Below are 8,785 nucleotides of genomic sequence, written 5' to 3'. Positions count from 1 at the left end.
ATTTTGAGACTCTTCCTTTTGATTGGCTTTCAAATCATTTACAAAACTATATCTTATTTCATTATGCTTAACGTTTTGATTACCAGACAAAATGTTTTCATCCTATAGCAGTTAAACACAATTAATTTGAGTATTATTGAAATTTTATAATCTTTAAAAATAGATTATATACACGTTTATATGTTAATTTCTGCATTAAAGTCACAATAAAAAACAACAACTTAACAAAAACAACATGTGTTACAATTATTTAGATTTTATGATTTCCTTTTATCAATAAAATAGTTTAAATCTTGCAAACTCTTTGCAATAAAACTTTTATGGCGTTGTAATATTAATATTATTGTAGGCATGTTTTACGCTTGTGCTGGAAGATATTATTAAAGCTGAAAGTAACCAATCACTATTTTGATAAATCTTAGGTGTTCATTTTTCCAGAGTTTTGATGTTATATCAATATTATTTATTGTTTCAAAAAGAATATGTGGTTATGGAATTTAGGTTTAGAAATGTATGAAAGTCATTTGTTTCTTACAAATGTCAATGAGGTTGTGCGGAGTAATAAAGAAAAAAATATATTTAACAAAATCCTATTCATGACAATAGGACCTATAAAATATTCCTTCTTACCATTAACCGCCAGCGTTGCATGAAAAACAATTATCAATCACTCTTTGCAGGTATTTTCTTTATCTTTTGTATAACAAATAAAATAATAAAAGTTATTTCGTAACTTTATAACATTTTCAACCGCATTATTTTTTTGTTTAAATACATGCTTTCAATGAATTAAATTGTACTGAAAATAAATATATTTATGTAGGAGTATTGACTCTAAAAAACAAGAATATTAACTGATTTTATTATATCAAAATATCTTAAAATGGAATAACCAAAATTATTTTCAATGTTTTAAAGAAATGTAAAGTAGCACCACCGCTACATTCCATTTAATGCGAAAGCAAAACAACACAATTATATGACCTTTTGACAGTTGTAACACAAAATCATAGCCAATACGAGCATTTGATAAAATTTACGGTTACAGAAATAATGTCAATGATGCCTTTTATCCTTAAATATCAGATAAATCAAGAAATATATTTTGGGGTTTGTTTTTGTTATTTGTTTACAGCTGAAAATGTGACAGCTGTGGCAGCATGAACGTTTTTGTGATTTTATTTCCTGTATGTCGTTATGAACCGACATAAACAACACACAGCCGCCTGCAACTTTGACGTCATCAAGTTTTTTATTGCAATGATCATAGTTTTCAAAAGGATACATATCTATTTAGAATTTAATTTAAATGCTTACAATGTAACTTTAGAAAGCAATACAAAATCATTTTATTTTATGTGATATGTTTTCGGGAACAAATTCTGTTAGCTAAATATTAACTCGCTGTTGAATCGATATAACAAAAACAACGTATTCAAAAGATACTTTTTGAATTTATATATGCATGTTTATGATATTTATATTTGTTGAGCAAAATGTTTCGTTGGCATCAAAGTTAGATTTAAAATTCTTCTAGCCAATTCTACAGCTTTACACTGTAGAAAGTTGTATCACACATGCTTGTACAGTTCTATGAATTATGTAAAACAACTTCGATATAACAGTGTTTTGGAAAATTGAATAAATATGATTTAGAGTGTATCATTTACGTTCAACGGGAGAGTCGTTTAATATTTATTAGTTATTTTTTATCATCATATATATTTTATTCTTACCATTTTTAAAATAAAGTTTTGATCTATGAACATTATAGCATTATTTTTTTTTAAATATATAACCTTTTAAGCTCTACTTAAAAAAGAACAAAAACATGGGCATAATTTCATTTTGAATTTTTTTTTATTATGACATACTCAGCAGCTTGAGAAAATAAATGAAATGTTTCGTTCCAAAAGAGTCGAATAAATGAGCTTTAGACATAATATAATGTAACAAACAGTTGTTGTGAAGGTTATCGTTAACAGATGTAAATAATCGTTTGTTTATATACAATATGTTTACAAATTGTTTGACAAGGTCAAGTTTTCTGATATACTGTTGTTAACATAACTTTGAGAATGTGATACATGTTTGAATCAGATTGTGATTTTGATGAATAAGTGAAATCTTGATGTATATTCAAATAATGATTTTCTTTGTTTAGTTGAATTCCTTTCTTCCAAAACGTTACTTAAAAGACAATTAATTGACAATTGATTATTGTTAAAATATACATTTGATAAAAGTGAGAACAGATACTGTGCAGACAAGGTCTGTTTTACAGTGCTCAAAAATGATTGAAATGAATCGAACGTTATGGATTTACTTTTATTCAAAGAATTTCTAATTAGCAAATGGAACACAATGATAATTAAAAAAACACATTTTGTTTCGTCTGCACACATAGACGTTTTTTGCGGCTGAAGGTACAATAATTTTAGGAAAAGTTCTGTATAGTATGTTTTATCATAAAAATCAAGCAAACTTCTCATAGATCTTCTACACATTCGTACATATCTTAGGCTATCTGTAAGATATCTGAAATTGAGGAAATACTTAAGGTCTACAAAGAACTGTTTATTTTATTGTTATAAATAAATTCCATCTGACAAATTACCGTCATTTTAGCAAGATAGATTAGAGCGTGTCACATTTGATTACATTCAACAATCAATCACCTAAGAACAACTGTATTACTAAAATGTGTTAAATGTTTTATCATGTCGGCCCGATATAAACATTTAACAGTTCATTAAACAAATAACCTGTATACCCAGTCCTGTTAGATACGTGCTTTATAACAATACAATCTTATTAACGTATTATTATTTATATTACAAGAAAAATAGAAATTTATATAACTAAAGCATACAAACTTAAAAACAGGTTTAGATTTGTACATTTACATGCAAATATAGTAAACATTGTATGTCAAAACATTTATATATGTAAACATAGCCATTACTTGTTTTATATAAATGTTTTAAGGAACACAATCTAAACTTAAGAAATCAACTAAAGAAAACAAATCAATCTTTATATATAATACATGCATACTGATATTTTGCATTGACGTTACTTTGAATTAAAATGTGTCAATAAAATATTGTAATAATCACTTAAACATACACTATGGTTGCATATCAAGTAAAGACAACCTCTTAACTGCTTGCCATTAAACGCAATCAAAACCACTCCAAAGAAAAACATTCATAACACAACCTGTGGAAAACAATTGGCAGATTCATACTCGTAGCTGTTACAAAGTCAGGTGCATTGTTGTAGATTGTTTTCAAGAATGAATTGATACACATTCCACATACGTAATTTAGACCTGTTTTGATAATTAATATACAGAATTACTGTAATGTGCTCTGACAATGTCTGTCATTTTATAGTGTAGCAATATTAAAACCGGTATCTGATGAATTACCTTTATAAAGAAGTGCATGCTTATGGTCAACTTCACAACAGAATTGTAATTTAAAATTTCTCTGTTTATATATATTGTACATATTAAACGAAATATGCTCATAAACAAAATATTTTGCTGCTTATGCAAGTAGGGGGTTTAAACAGTTGAGATTTGCGCATGTGCTATTCCCTCCGTATGAAATAAATTATGATACTTCTTTCAAACAGGAAGTTTGAATTATATTTATTCCAAACTAGGCAGCAGATGTATAGCTTTTTAATGCATTAAATGTTACGCTCTTAATTTACATTGATTCATCAGAAGTTATTTCAAAATGCCAACTGTCCAAAGAACGTTTACATTATTGTTTTATGTCGAGGATAACTGTTAAAATTATATTTAATAATATGAATGTGGGCTGAATAATCTATGTAATTTCGAACTTTGTTGTTGATATACTGGGATAATACTAGATTTAAGTGAAGATCCAAACAAAATCGAAATTAACCATGCAATGAGAAATCTTGCTGAAAAAAGACACAAAAACAATTACTCAAGCTGTGTAAGAGAAAATACTTTCCAATCTTCGTTTCTGTTGACAGTTTCCAGCTGGTTTGTGAATGTAGCTGATTTAATGAAATGGAAATGCTTGAGATACTTGGCATGTTTGTATGAAATTAAAAAACAACCTTTCGAGGGTTTATTATTTCTTAAAAAATATGAATTGTTTGAGATACTAGATTGAATTTAAAACTAAGTTAGTAGAATATATGTAATACTTTAGGGAATAAAGCAACAAATACGTAATTAGAACAAAACATAGTTACATTACTTACTCAAGCGTGGTTTCCAAATGGTTAAACTTAGTGCAATATTGCCTTCTCTTCATATAAAATAACAATGATGGACACAATTCAATTCCGACAACAAAATAACAAAAATAGCAAATTGATATTGTAATTAAAAGAATAAAATAATAAAACAAAACTTTATTTTAATTAAATGAAGCAAGGGATAAGTGTCACGTTCACTTTACGCGATGCTTATACTGACTTCTATAATACATATTTGATGGCAGGGTTCTGAATTGCGGTTTCTTTTTTCTGAGGATATGTCTGTTTTATATTGAACTTAAGTCTCACTATCGGAAATTGAGAAAAATTTAAAAGAATGTGTTATTCTATTATAAATAGTTAATTACTAGACTAAAAGTGAGTAGTTGAACAATTTGAGTTCATGAAATCTAATGTACATTTAGGATCTTTTCGTCATAGTTCATAGAGGCACTTACAATTCGGTCATTTCAAGACAATTAATTATAATTATATGAAATGAAAGAGTCTCATTAAACACTCACACTTCGATGTATGTGTCAATGTATTGATTATCATTTACGTAATAAAGTATAAGAATAACAACGAATTTTGTATTTACAACACAACACGTGTTTAATATTGTTACATTTGATGATTTGATTCTAAATATCAAGCTTGTTCATGTATAATGCTTGTAAGAAAACAAAACAATTTTTTTTATGTAGAAAAAATATGTTTGAATAAGATTTAACTTTATATCACGCATTTAATTTTAAATGAAAGCTGTTGTAAAACTAAAATGCAAGAAATTATTATGATCAACGGTATATTTCTATTGTGTAGTTTTTGTCATATATAACAATCATTATTATTTTTAAAAGGAGGCTTGCTATGATAGACCAGTCATTTTTTCAAGATTTAATGTTCAGAAATGTATTCGAAAGTCATAAATTGTTTTTTTTATATGATATATAGGTCGTGCGAAGTATTAATAATGTTATCAGTATAAATCCCGTGCTGTAATTTACTAAAAGAAAACGAAACATCAACTTCTTGGTTACCGTTGATTCATTCATAGATTTACATGCAAAACAGTTATAAATCTTTCTTTTCATGTTGCCACGTATCATTTGTTTGAAGGAATAATCAACTGAAGCAATAACATTATATCATTCCAAACCAAATTTATTGTGGCTAAGATACGTGGATTCCATAAATAAGTTAGTATTGAAAATTCAAGTTATACCAATTGACCAGAACCAATAAAATGCATTTATAATTTAGTTTGTATTTAAAATGCATGTAATACAAGGAAGAATCAGAAATCAGCTGAATAAAGAACTGTTGTATTTTATTGTGTTTCTTTTTCTTTTTGATAGTAGGAATAATGTGGATCAATATAGGCATGTGTTAAATACAGGTTTATACAAGTATTGTCAGAAATTATCATTTGATGTACTATAACATTAAAATAATGTTTTATGTCTTGCATTTTGTGCTAATTTGTTTATAGCTGACAATCTAACAGCTGTCAATTACGGAATGCCGTTAGGGCCATCGCCTATGAATGTGTTGATCTGAAACGCGATAGTCGATAGTACGATGATGAAAGCGCGATAAACTATCGTGTTTTCACCATCGTACTGTCGCGTTTTCACCATCGTAGTTTCGTGATTTCGCGTTTTCATCATCGTACTGTCGTGTTTTCATCATCGTACTATCGTGTTTTCACCATCGTCCTATCGCGTTTTCACCATCGTACTATCGCGTTTTCATCATTGTACTGTCGTGTTTTCATCATCGTACTATCGCGTTTTCACCATCGTACTGTCGTGATTTCATCATCGTACTATCGCGTTTTCATCATCGTACTATCGCATTTTCACCATCGTAGTTTCGTGATTTCGTGTTTTCACCATCGTACTATCGACTATCGCGTTTCAGATTAACACATTCATAGGCGATGGCCCTAACGGCATTCCGGAATGCCGTTAGGGCCATCGCCTATGAATGGTTTGATCTGACACGCGATACTCGACAGTACGATGATGAAGTACAGATCAGTACACATTCATAGGCGATGGCCCTAACGGCATTCCGTAGTCAATACCTTTTAATTGTATTTGAACTCAAATATACACTTGTCTTATGTTAAGGATTATGAAAAGATAAACAATGATTTTATAGGCCATGATTTTTGACGTATCAAGTATTAATTTTCAAAATGTTTCGCCATATAGTTTAGTTTTAAAATAAACAAAATAACAAAAATAGCATATTGATATTATGATAAAAAGAATAAAATAATAAAACAAAACTTTATTTTAATTGAATGAAGCACGGGATATGTGTCTCTTAAAAAGTAAACGTTCACTTTACACGATGCTTATACTGACTACAAATAATACATATTTGATGGCAGGGTTCTGAATTGCGGATTCTTTTTTCTGAGGATATGTTAGTATTATATTGAACTTTTTAGTTTTAAAAGAATACACCTTTATATGAGAACAGGAATTGAAATATAAATAAAAAATGTACATACATAGGATGAATATTACAACCATATGTATTTTACTTCATATTTCTATTTCGGATAAAAAGCTTTAAATTAAAAATCGACATGATTAAAAAAAAATAGTACACAGCTTATTTATTCAACAGGTTGGAATTTTTCTTCTTCGTCTTGTTATATACTTAATTCTTATTTCTGGCATACAACTAGTCATAAAACAAGCAATAAAAGAGGGCTTCTTTACAATACCTGTACAAAGATTATCACGCGAGTGTGCACAGCTATAGATTCTGTTAATCAAAGTTACACAAAATGATTTGTTAGGTACATAACTCATAGATAAAGATTTTTACGGATAACGATGGCTAAAGATACAAAACATCAAGAGAATATTTATTTATATTTTCTGTTGAAGAATTTGAACAAGACATAATAATGGTACTGTTAGGAAGCATGCATTTATTTGGTGTTAATTTATTTTTGTGACTTGTAGCTTTAATGCAAAACAGCGACTTTATTGAATTTAGCACTAGGCATGCTTTAATGTTACAAACTATTGTTGTCTATTGTGATTGTTTAAATCAAAGTTGAACATTTTCAAATACAATAATCTAAGAATAATGTACACATTAAATTTCTTTTTAATGAAATAGTATCAAATAAAAGTGAGAGTGCAAGCAATTTACAGATAAGCCTTAGAAATAGATGTCAATTCTGAGAGCTGTTTTGATAAAGAGTTAATGAGAGACATGTATTCAACAATGCTTTCAATATAGTATTAATGCGTATATATTCTACATGGAATAAAATATCTAAATGCCATCTTTGCTTATATAATTTTCTAAAGTTTACCGATGTCATGACAGACTTTAAGTAGTGAATGCATATAGTTTCTTCCGTTATATTAGTGGGAATGGGTGTTTTCATCCAGACGAGAATTTATGGTTTATTACAGAATAAGTTTTGGTACGTATGTTAGGAAGATCAAGATAACTGCAATAACTGTTATATACCGGAGAAAAATTGGCTAAAATAGCTTTCTGGTAAGGGTATTTTATTAAAACTAAGTATGTTTAAAATAATTTCGTACTACACAAAATTATTAATTTAAATTACAGTCTGTCATTAAGCATTAAACCGATCGTACTTCTTATTTACAATCACAGACTACTATCCCCCATAAAGAAAATTAAATTTTGCAGTCATGCAGGAAACGTCAGGTGAGGTGAGGAACTGGTAAACGAGAAAAGTCTGACTACCATTATTTGTATCATTCATGATGATACAGATGAGGTCACCTGTTCCTATATCCTTTTACATATGAAATACATGGTTAAAATAATATGTCGTTTACGTGATAAGCGCCCAATTGAGATACATCACTATGATGTGCGACGTTTCAGATAAGCTAGTTTCAAGTTGATGAAGCATTTCAGTTTTGCAAAACATTGTGGATTTCATGTACGTATTTATGTTAACAGTGTCTGTCTGACAAAATAATTACCACATCTGACTAAGAAGATAAGAATGAACAACATTTTATTACACGCAGGTAAACAGATATAACAAGAAATAACGATTAATTGATTAACAGTTAGTTGTACTTTTAGATAAGCAAAGTGTCTTTCTGACACATGTTTGGCATTGAAGTACTTGATGTAAGTGTGACTTGATCTAATATCATGTTAGCTATGTGTCAAAATTATACTTCTGATAGATTGTTGAGCAGCAACTATTTCTATAATGTGAAGTCAATATATCATATTTATGCTGTATAGATCAGAAACAATTTGATTATGTGATAAATCGAAAAGGTTCCTTGCGTACACATATAATATTGAATTTCCTGCAAATAGTGCCAACGAGATGAGCCTGTATTCATATAGAGTTTAACTTGTGTGCTCGAGTTACAAAACCATAGCTTCACTTGAAAGACTAAACGTTTATGGCTAAACAAAAACGAATGTTAAAAAATAATTTTGGATGCAGATACTGCCGGCGGATTGAATGGTTGAGCAAGCGCCCTTCACTTGTACTTTA

This window comes from Ruditapes philippinarum, unplaced genomic scaffold (genome assembly GCF_026571515.1).
Source record: "Ruditapes philippinarum isolate M1 unplaced genomic scaffold, ASM2657151v2 ctg5537_1_1_1_1, whole genome shotgun sequence".
Lineage (NCBI taxonomy): Eukaryota > Metazoa > Mollusca > Bivalvia > Venerida > Veneridae > Ruditapes > Ruditapes philippinarum.
Note: the sequence above shows the minus strand (reverse complement) of the source record.